Source organism: Balaenoptera ricei, chromosome 9 (genome assembly GCF_028023285.1).
Source record: "Balaenoptera ricei isolate mBalRic1 chromosome 9, mBalRic1.hap2, whole genome shotgun sequence".
Lineage (NCBI taxonomy): Eukaryota > Metazoa > Chordata > Mammalia > Artiodactyla > Balaenopteridae > Balaenoptera > Balaenoptera ricei.
In genome coordinates, this window is record NC_082647.1 from 57,977,784 (window position 1) to 57,989,968 (window position 12,185).

At 38.8% G+C, this 12,185-nt stretch overlaps 1 protein-coding gene across 1 annotated transcript in view; it reads right to left on the minus strand.

The window, feature by feature from the left end:
- CALCR (calcitonin receptor) overlaps positions 1 to 12,185 on the minus strand; it is a 136,818-nt gene that overhangs the window by 58,565 nt on the left and 66,068 nt on the right. The gene's annotated exons all lie outside the window — the stretch shown is intronic.

A 12,185-nucleotide genomic window follows, 5' to 3' on the forward strand; every position in this document is an offset into this window, starting at 1 on the left:
CGAGTAATGGCTTCCACCTGTTGTAATGCACTGTAGACTGCACACAGCTGTTGTTCCAAGAAACAATACTGTTGCTCTGCCCCCTTCCACAGACTGGACCAGAAGCCAAAGACATTCTGCCGTTGCCACAGGCCCCAGCCAAACCCTCTGGTGAACTGGCCACCTCCAACTGACAAGCCTGTCCCGAGGTGACACCCCTAAAGCCTGTGTCTGTAGTTGTTTAGGGGTGGTGGGTCGGGGGTATGCTCCTCTTACCCGACCAGCTAACATCCAAGTATTTGATAGATAATCCAGGTTCTTACACTTTGTCTGTATTCACCAGCCATCCCCATGCAGTCAGATGAGCCACGAGCACGGGGCTGCTACTTTCACACCGGAAGAAGGCTCTAAGGTTAACAGGATGTCATCAGTATGACGGAAGAGAAAGACATCTCCCATGGCAGTCAGCTGCCACAGAGCCCCACGTGCTAGTGGACGGCCTCCTCAGGATCACCTCTGCAACTTTCCATACCCCAGCCTTATTTTCCAACATCTCGGCACTCACGGGAGTTTTCTCGGCCTCCTGGTTGGCTCACCAGTTGTTGGGCTGCACTTCGCAGGCCTGCAAGCCTTATAGCTGCCCAGCCTTGGGACCAAAGAGCCTGGAGACAGCAACAGAGACTCAGTGGTTTACTGGACGGGGACTCTTAAGCAAAAGGTCCTGGAGCGACACTCCACTACTTACAGCAGAGGGCAGGCGGGCGGGCAGGCAGGCCGTGGCAGCGTCCTTCACTACCGGGTAGGGCGGGGCAGGCAGAGAAAGAAGCTACCATTTATAGGGGAACTGACGTCACGTTGGCTCAGTTACCAGGGAAATCAGCAGCTGGGGCAGGGGGTGAGCACGTAGGCAGTTACTAATTAGGCCCTATAATTAAGGGGATTGGATATTCATGTGAGAGAAGCAGGATTGGTGGAGCAGATGTACAGAGAGCAAGAAAACAACCATCTTGAGTGGCCTGATCGTACAGTGCCTAATATACTTGTCCCCAAGAGTAAACTGTATTCAATTTACATATTAGCATGCCAGGAGATTGAGAAAGTATAATTTTCAAGTGTCATCTTATATGCTGATCATTACCCCTTGTTTCTGACACTTCAAGCCCACTAGTAAGTTGAAAACACATACATGTATTGACAGCTAAGGCATTACAAGGGATGCAAATATGGGTAAGCTGGATGAGATGTGGTTTCAGTACAAGAAACTGAGCATGGTGGGGGGGATGGGGGCAGGGAGCAAGATGAATGATGTAAGACATGTGCTAAAATAACTATAATACAGCCTGGGTAAAAAGTTCAATAAAACGGTACAAATACAGAGCTTCATAAAGGTTCGTTTCTGATTGGGGGAACGAGAGAAGGATTTGTATTTTGACCTAAAATTTGAGAACTGAATAGGGTTTTAAAAAACAAAGACCTACATAGGCAGAGAAAGCATATTAAAAACAAGATATGGAGATAGAAAAATTTAGGGGTAACCAAAGAATAAGCAATACAAAAATTTAGAGGTAGCCAAGAATAAGGAATACAAAACTTTAATTTAGCTGGAGCTTAGAGCTTCTCAGGAAGTGAAAATAAGGGTAGAGAAGTAGGTTTTGAGTGCCTAGAAAATTTATTACCCAAACCACCTTTTGGCACTTTGTGTGCCTGCCACACATTTTTATCTATGTATGTACACAACTTAACAACCTAGCCTGATGCGAAACCTCTTTCAGAAAAGGATTATGTTTTAGCTATCTATATATCTCTGGCACTTCACACAATCACTCACACATGATTATTATTTTTGATAATAATGGTGGTTTGTGGTCTGATGAATTCTAGGAAGCATAGAACTCTCTTGAATGTATTATATTTCCCTTTCTGATTCCTTGTATTCCCATGTCAGTGACTTCCACAATTATCCATGAACTGTCCAAATAGGAAGCCAGGGATGGTCCTTGATTCCATCCACTTCCTTATACCTGACATCTAGTCTCCATGACTCCCATTCTATCAGCCTTTGGTAACTTGTTAAAGTGTTCACCCTTCTCCCTTCTCCACCACCTTAGTTCAGAGCTCCATCTTTCTCATCAGGACCCTAGCAACAGCCTCATGACCAGTTTCCCTACTTCAAGTCTCCATCCCTCCAGCCCATTTCCTATACCCAAATCAGTGTAATTGTATCTTCCTTCAGTGATTACCTCCAAACTTTAAGTAAATGCATAAAACCCTTGGTTAGGAATGTAGTAATACAGGGCCCCCTTTAGCAACAAGCACCAATATGATCATGGAGGGAAATAAAAAGGGAGAAATTAAAGTTGTCTCCTAGATTGCTAGCTTCGGTTCAAGGACAGATAATGAAGGAATTCAGCAAGGGGAAGTAGGTGGAAGAGGAGGAGCTCTTCTCCCTTAATGGGGAATATTATTACCTGAGTACTGGATGAGACTTATTTCCTGATGTGAAAGGTAGGACTTTTGAAGTGTTCACATACCTGTGAAATTGGTACAGTTTTCCTTAGTTAGATCCTACTTTTTAAGAAGGAAATCATAGACATACAATGAATTTCTAAGGGTCTGTTGAGTACAATAGTCCTAGGATTTCGTCCCTGAGAGAAGCAGGATGTATGGAACATTACAGGTGTAAGAATTAAAAACCAGATCTGTTCTTCCCATGAAAGTCCTGCTCATTAATTCCAAATGTGAGAGCTAAGCACAGTGAGAAGACAGCTTCTCTATGAAGGTGAATATGGGGCGATTAGGTAGTTAATTGGCTTGTTCTATCTATGTCACATATGTGATGTCACTTGATATTTTATAAAGTATCAGATGCTTGGTTTTGACTCAACGGTATCATTACAATGCGGAGCAACAGAAGCGGTGGGAGACTTGTCACCCTTAAGGTGAGTGGAGCTGCGTAGTCATCTTGGCCTAGGAAAGGGGAGGTCCAGGCTTTCAAAGCCCCACATACCACGTTTACATTTGTACCATGAACAACTAAGGTGAATGAAAATAGATCTGAGACTGAACACTTGGAAATGACGGAGAGCTTTAGCCAAGAAACAAAGTCCTTTCTTTTTTCCTATTAATTGAAGAGGTCTGTAATTTTAAATGGTCTTGCATTATTTTGAACTCTTAACAAATTCCTCATGTGTAACTTTATAGTATATCTGGGCTGTACTGCACCTGCCTCTAGTCAGAAAATTTCAACTGTAATTGCCCAGGGTTAAACAGTACCTTGTAGGTATGCCTCTCTTTGAGAAAAGTGTTTTTTAAAAAATCTTTATTTATTTTGGCTGTGCTGGGTCTTAGGTGCAGCACATGGGATTTCTGTTGCGGTGTTTCATGGTGATTTGTGAAGATAGGAGAAAGGACGCATAGGTAGAGTTGTGAAGAAAGACAGGGCTTTAAGAATTTAAGGGAGATAAACAAGGCAAAATAGAGTAGAACCAGAATGAGGAATGAAGTAATTCACCTTCTCTAGGATTCTTCAAAGAAAGAGAAAAAAGAATGAAGAAAGTTCATAAGAGTAACAGCTGTGGAAAACCCAAAATGAATTAACAGAGCCCTAATATTAGCTGAACAGATGATTAAAAGATGGGTAGGTTGCAGGGTGGAAACTAGAGAAAGACTAATGTGGAATTTTTGATAGGCAGGAATTTTCTAATTCAGTTTTTTAGAAGTTAGAAATTTTCTAACTTTCTAAGCTTAGAAAGTTGAACCTGGACCCAGGTAGAAAAGGACAAAATCAGGCAAACAGTAGCTAATGGAGATAAAAATGCAACTTAGAAACTTTCAAATTGTAATGGGAACAGGTGAGACAGAGAACTTGTGATCAGACAGTCATATGGTACGCCTGGAAGATGACTCCAAGAAAACCAGAACAGAGCTTACTTTGACATCAGATTATTTACTTGCTTTTTGATGTTTCTCCTATTTCTTCTCTACAACAAGGACACTGTTTAGTCTTGTAACCCTAGAACCTAGATAGGAGTCTGGAACATAGTAAATGGTCAGTAAGTATTGGTTGCTTTGTTTAAGGGATGAATTAGGGTCAGAATTTGGTAAGGCAGGGAGGATTATTCTTTACCCAAAGAGCCCTAATTATGGAGCCAAGAGATTCTTATTTTGGCTTCTGCTTTTATTATTTCTTTAGTTTTGGGCAAAAAGCTTCACTCCTATGCCAGTTTCATACTGATTCCGTATCCATATTCTCCTTGAATAGGAGAATACACTTCCAAATGTAAAGCAAATTGACCCCCCTGGATCTGTCTCAGTAGGGTAGCTACTTAGGGCAGTGGTTTCCAAAATGTCTTTTAACCACTTTTTTTTTTTTTTAAACAAAAGCTCTTGTGGAAGCCCACATATAAGCCAGATGGACGTGGAATCTAAACACCTGATTGGGGAGCCTGGTTTAAAATACAGAAATAAGGTAACCTTGGACAGTGGTTCAGTTACTGAGTGGGACAACAGAACATGCATTGCTCTGAATCCACAAAGGAGCATCCATCACTCATCTCATCTCTAGAAAATTGTATCCCTGTGTTGCAGGGGTGTGCTGGTTAGTGGAAACCACTCCTCCTGTGAATAAATAGCATCTAAATCACTAATACAATGATGCTGATTAAACAGACTACTCTTCATTTAAAGAGAACAGATTTCCTTGGAAAGTAAAGTTACACTATTTTTATTTTGGGGGAAGAATATGAAACGTCAGTGTCTGAAAATAATGTGTCTATTCTTATAGGTCAGCGTTTCCAAAAGTGTACTCCATAGAATAGTGGGAATCCCAGGAGAAGCAGCATAAAATAAAGTTTCCATGGCCAAAGAAGTTTAGGAAACTAAGCGTTTTCTATATTCCTCTTAGAGATGTACCAGAGACATTAGCACTTTACAGTATCTAATTTTCCTGTACCAAAAACACTAGTTTGACTTGAACTCTTCATTCTCCAAACCTGTTTGACCATGAGAAATATTTTTAATAATAACAATTATTGATCCATGTACAGAATATACTTTGGAAAATGCTCTTTTGGCTCAATGGCAATTTCTAACCCACCATAGTCAATTAAGCCTGCAAGCCATGAGAAAGAGCTGCCCTTTTACTTAAAATTTTCTTTTTTTCTTCTCCATGGAGCAAAAGTGGAATTTCTGAGGTCTTAAATATTCCCCAGCCTTGGTACAAAGCCCAAAGCTATAAAAGGCATCTCAGAGGCAATTGCTCCTTTGGAACATTATTTGTCAAGAACCTCTTCTTTACTTCTCTGGCTATGAGAACAAGGAGTAGGATGAGGGGTATGGGCAAAGGGTAGAAAAGAGGAGGAAGGCATTGCTTATCTAAAAACAGCTGTGGCATTCTGTCCCCCAAGGCCTAGAGCCTGTTTCAGATTTGAAATTTGACATTTCTTTTGAAGACAACTCGATTTAATATGGTCCTGTAGATACAATCCAAGTGAGTAGGTAAGTGAATTTTGTGGAATCCTGGAACCACAGGGTATGATGGTTTGCTGCCTTAGCAGTGCCTTCTGTTTGGACAACTCCTTGATTATATAACCTACTAGAAAATCATTCTTCACTAGTACAGGAACTAATCTGCCAAGGCATAATGTGGTCATAACTCCAATTTATGTGGCTACATTAAGCAAAACAGAGTGCCTTCCTGCTGCTCATCATGAGTTTAAAATCCCACCTAAATCCAGGTTCCTAGTCTAGCTGGTAAAAACTGGCACCCTCTGAATAGGGAAGCTTTTATTGGTAAATAGGTTGGCACACAATGTAAAAGGAAGAATCTAAATGAGAAGTGAAGCAGAATAAAAATGATGCCATATTGAAAAAAATTAAGACTTTTTCTTTCACTCACATCAATGACCTGACATAGTAAGTGCTCAACAAACATTTATTGACTGAAACAGAGAGATCGTCTCTAAGCAGTCAGCTGGGCAACATTAATAAATAGAGAGATCTTGGAGAAATGGTTCAGAATCTTGTGTAGTTCAGAAGTGTGCCACTACTCAAATGGATATTATTAATGGATAATTAGATAAAATTTGGCCAATTAAAATTAATTTAAGGGAAGGGCACCGTAAACTCGTGGATACTTTCTAGTACTGGATCTCCAGTAGCAGCCGTGAGAGGGAAAGGGGAGATAGAAACTGTTTGGTTTAATTAAAAATACATCATGAACTTATTACATGTGCTTTAATGCCATCTCAAGATAAAGTTTAATTTCAATATGGGAGAGGTTGGGAGAAAAACAATTCAGTCTAAAGGGTCAGTATGAACAAAGACAAGGATGCGGGAATCACTGAATATATTGAAGAAGCTCTAAGTGGGTTGTTTCCAAACTCCACGTTTTTATTCATTACATATACACTTCCGTGTAATAAGAAAGAAGTAAACTCAGTTTTGGACAAATGGAATTTGAATTGTCAGCAGGGTCTTCTATTTGGAGACCCTAAAATGCACCTGATTGTTATTAGCGTCTTCATATGTTCTTTATAAGCACTTCTGTTGAGATCAGCGATGACAGATATGGAGTCAGTGAAGTGTAATGGAAAATACTGGGCTAAGGAATAAGGGCTCTATACTCCAATCCTAGACCCACCTTAAACTCACTACATGACACTTCAGCACATTACTGCACTTTTCTGGACATCAATATAAAATTAGACAATTGGATCATAATTAAGAGTTTTTCTTACTCCAATACTGGCTCTGAGTTGCAATAAAATAAAAAACATTTTTTGCAGACAGAGATAGCATAACAATTAGATAAATATTGGGTCTATTTGACCCTTCAATAGAAAATTAATATAAACAGCATTTTCCACATTGTGTTCTCTAAAACATGATCCCTGTGACCACTTATTTAATAACTCATAAATAAAAGGAAGGAATAGTTCACTGGGAAAAGGTTTGAGAAATGTGAAATACCCTGTGCTCTTTTCTGGAAAAGTTTTATGTTTATGTTAGGATATTAAAGGTTCTGAGAAGTCCTGCAACAATGGATCCTTTAAATTCATTTAAATCAGCTGTTGTTACTAAATATATCTACCAATAATAATGTGCAATCAATACTCAAGGAATGAACAGGCAAGCTTGGCTAATAGTTGGCTTTTGATTTCAGTGAATGAAAGGTGTGTTGCTTTCTCTTTATTTGCAGAAAAGACTGTAGTTATAGGCAAATGTTGCAGACTTATTAGCATTTCTTTGTTATATTGGAACAGAAATGGCAGGACTTTGCCATAACTTGTCTGGATTATTGAAAATCTGATGATTCGATGACTGAGTTGGTGCTCTGTTTTGAAAGTCCACTTTCACAAGTAACTCTTTAAGTCAAACTTTAAAATATTTAGGTAGAATTCAATGTCATACACATATCAAACCATTCTACAAATACCAACAGGAGTCTAAAATGGTAGGTTTATGATTTTAGTCCTTATATACATATTACTGTGTCCTTATACACACTATTGAAACAATCCTCTTTTAGAAAAAGATATGCCTGATTTGATTAGATGATGGAACTGGAAGGGATTCTAAAGTTCAAATCTTCCAAACTTTTCACTGAAAACCTACTGAAATGACTTCCCTTAAATTGGTTAGAAAGTTAGTGAAAGAGCTCTGGTTAAACTTAAACCGTAGATTCCCAAATTAGTGTACACTCTAACTTACTACCCTGCCCCATATCAAAGGTTTTCCCTAGCTGGATTCAACCTTCTGCCAGTGAAGCCTCTGAGGCCTGGTCTAGTTGGGATGGAAGTAACCCATGACCACAGTTCATTCTCTTGCCCAGTTCAATTTCTCTTAATTACCTTCAGGAATTCTGTTTGGTTCTGATCTCAAGGATATCTTAGGGTAGAAGGTGCTTAGCCTGGAACAAAATGGGTTAAATAAAGAAATAACCTGTGCTGTTATTCAACATATTTAACAACTGTTGCTACTTAAACATCCACCAATCAGAACAATTGCTGGCTGTTAACCACGGGCACTGTTATACCGATGCTCACCAGCTGTAAACCAGCCCTGGCGTTCTCCACTTCCCTCCTCTCTTCCATAACCTTGCTATTCATTGTGCATGTATCTCTATATTTGTGTTTGCAAACATGGAGGTGGGGTGGAATAAGGCAGAGAACACTATTTTTTTTAATTAAAAATTTTTTTAAATTTTAATTTATCTGATTCTAGTGATTAAGAATATTTTTCTTTTAGTTATTTATTTTTAATTAAAAATTTTTAATACAATTTTAAAGGTTACTTTCCATTTATAGTTATTACAAAATATTGGCTATATTCCTCATGTTGTAAAGAGAACACTTTTTGTATTTATAAATTCACTCATTAAATATTACTGAGGCAGATGCATTCTTGCTCTTATGAGCCATTATGCACTACAGAGAATGCCTGAGTGGGAGCTACCCTTATGCACCCACATTCCTGAGATTCCATACAAAGATATTTCACCTACCACCTTACAAGGGACAAGCTTGCCCCTGTATTTCCAATTCCAGTAGCATATATTTACTAATAGAGAAAAGTGCCATCAAATGTAATTTAATCATTACAAAGCTTTCCTTTTCTTATTAAATTATTTAAGGGTCCATTTCCCTGAAATTTGAACACCTTGGAAATTATCCTTTTTGCATGACTGTGTAAGCAGTTCAAAAGGTTCTGTAAAATTAGCTGGATTCCCTTGAAAAAGCATGGAGATTAAGCAGGATTAATGACATCAGGGATGGTCAGCCAAACTGGATCCCTATATGTCAGCCATGATGATATCGTTTCCATCATAGCAGTTGTTTCCCACCATGACCCCAACAGCTAATGTTCAAGGTTCTGATCTAAAGGACACTTATCTAAATAGATGGTGTCCAACAATTTCAATGTGGCAGTCTAATATTTCAGGTGAAGAGAACATTTTGCAACCTGTTTTGTTAAAGAAAGTTTGGTCTTTGTGACGAATTTGTTTATGACTTGCTTTGCCAGTTCACTTTTAAAAAATTAAGTATATAAAGAAGTTATGGTACATAAAACAAGACTTATCCAATCATAAATTTAATTAGGAACACCAAAGAAGTAAACTTAACGAATGTGATTTGGTTTGGGAATGTAGGTTCCGGGTTTTTTTTTTTTTTTTTTTTAAGACATTATTTATTTTTTTTTTAATTTTATAACTACTTTATTTATTTATTTATTTATTTATTGGCTGTGTTGGGTCTTCGGTTCGTGCGAGGGCTTTCTCCAGTTGCGGCAAGCGGGGGCCACTCTTCATCGCGGTGCGGGGACCGCTCTTCATCGCGGTGCGCAGGCCTTTCACTATCGCGGCCCCTCCCGTTGCGGGGCACAGGCTCCAGACGCGCAGCAGGCTCAGTAGTTGTGGCTCACGGGCCCAGCTACTCCGTGGCATGTGGGATCTTCCCAGACCAGGGCTCGAACCCGTGTCCCCTGCATTAGCAGGCAGATTCTCAACCACTGCGCCACCAGGGAAGCCCAGGTTCCGGGTTTTATTTAGTCTTGCTAATAGGAACGTTCCCTGTGGTGTAGCTTTGGAGCGCAGAATAAGAAAGCTGTAGAGAGGAGGGAAAGTTATGCTCATCACACCTTAATTGTTTGGCCCTGCTTTCAATCTGTCTTCCAGTAACTGGAAGTATAATTAAAAAATGTTTGACAATAATGCCCCAAAAGGAATACTCCATAAATTAAAAGAAGACACTTAAATCAATGCCATTTCAGCGAGGACCATTCTCTATAATTAAAGCTCCATTCATGATACCAATAGCAAGTTGCAATAAAAAAATGAGTTAGTAATAAATTAGCAATACATTTAAGACAGAATGTCTGATGGTCTTTCTAATTACATCTCTTAAGAGTGCCCTGATGGTGATTAGGTGTTAAAAATATATTTCACAAATGTAATTACTAAACTATAAAGGGAAATGAATCACAATGACCAGTGAAAAAATAGTCATAATACACCGATAAAAACAACTCCTAACAAAACACAAACAAAGGCAGAACAGGTTCAGTGATATTATAGAATATGGCCCAAGTTTTCCACTTTACTTCTTATGACCGTTTTGCTTTTTGGAAATTCCCACCAGCAGGGGAGAGGACAAAAAATTCTTACATTCACATTTGCCTTTACTAATATACACTATCATTGTAACATTATTTAAATGTAGCTGAGTAGTTAAATTTTGCAACATCTGTGTTTGAAATAAAGGCAACCCCTGACTGCAAAATAACATACTATAAGGTAGTTACAATATTTAACCTCAGCAATATTTGGTACGCAAAGAATGCCAGAAAGAATTCTTTAACCACATATTATTTCCTCTGTTCAGCAATTTTTTTTTCTTTCTCCCACTGTATGTGAAATCTGTGATCTGCCATCTTGAGTAGACACTCAAATAGTACTTGTAAATAAGACAGGCCTCTATGTCTACCATAATCCTTACATTTTAAGATGTAAGAAAGATAAATGCTTAAACTGTTCAGTGACTAGGCTTGTGATCTATCTTTGATAAAAAATGCCAGATTGGCAACTCTATGTAAATTACACCCATGTTATATCTTGAAATGGTATCTTTTTTTTAGCATGACATTTCTCAGGAAGAGACAAGTGTTATATAAGTTATCCAAAAATAAGTAAATAAATAAAAACCAAAACCCTCAACAAGAAAAAACTACATTAAAATTTGGGCAAAGAACTTGAATAGAATGTCTCCAAAGAAGATACACAAATGGCCAATAAGCACTTGAAAAGATGCTCGACATCATTAATCATAAGGGAAACATAAATAAAAACCACAATGAGATACCACCACAGTGGGAAGGCGTGGGGCAGGGGGTGGTAACTGTTTAATGGGTATGATTTTCAGTTTTGCAAGATGGAAACTGTTCTGGAGGTAGATGCTTGTGCAACAATGTGAAGGTACTTAAGGCCACTGAATTATATATTTAAAAATGGTGAAGATGGACAATTTTATGTTCCGTGTATCTTACCACAATTAAAAATAGAAATAAAAAATGATAAAGAGAAAGACACCAGAAAAAAAGCTCTAAATGACTGGCATCATTCAGAGCTCATCACTGACACAGTGGGAAAGGATAAAGTAGCTGACTGGGGTGGGGCTGAGGGGCAATAACTTGAATGGGAGTCTGGAGATACGGATTCAAGTCCCAGCCCTGCTATTAGCTACTTGTGGGAAATTTGGCGAGATGTGGAAAATGAGAGACTACTATAAGCTCCCTAACTTTCAGTGACTCTACAATTCTATAAAGATGGAGGGTGGTGACAACAGAATGGAGTATTAGGCACTGCAACACTCAGTATTCAGGGATGAAAGAAGGAGGAAACTGAAGGGACTTTTCTGTGGGAGAAAACTGCTGACAGACCATTCCTGCGTTCTAACCTGTAGTCAGGATCTTGGGACCCAGAAGTTACATTTTGTGCTCTTCTGTCTCCCACTGGGGCAAGATCACGTCTCTCCTCTGAATGGCAGTGTGCCAAACAACAAAAGCTCCATTTAATAATACTGCTTAGAGAGGGGAAGATACCTTATTTCTTTGGAGAATTTTCTTGGAAAGAAGTCATTAAGGACATCCATTCCTGGAGAGCTCCAGAATGTGGCCAAGAAATAGAAGACATTGCATCAGGGCTATCAGCTATTTTAATAGCTCTTCTCTTTTCCTTGGGACATTGCACAATTCCTTGTGAAAGAGCGCTAAGAACAAGCTGCCTTGTGCTACCATCAAAAACAGAATGCTGTCATTAAAATGCTTCACTGTGGTGATTTTGCCCCAGTGGTAAGCAAATCTGTGGTGAGTATTGAAATCATCATAGAAAGGCAAAAAGAAAAAGCATAAAACAAAATTGAATCATAAACTAAGACAAAGAAACACATAATAAGATTTTCAATGGAAATAAGTTAAATGGCCAGAGGTCATGAATGAACCACTAACAATTATTACAGATGTACTGCCTGTGTGGGAACCAAATAATGGTGAAACGTATACCATTATGGGACAGGTATTAGATTTTGGTCACAAATAAAGATTTCTATATTACGTCTTTGTTTGATCTCTTACTCAGGGTTGTATAAAATCTGGAGGGTCTCAGCTTTCTAGCTTACTTTCCTAAGCAAGAACTTCTCCTCCAGAAAGTGGCT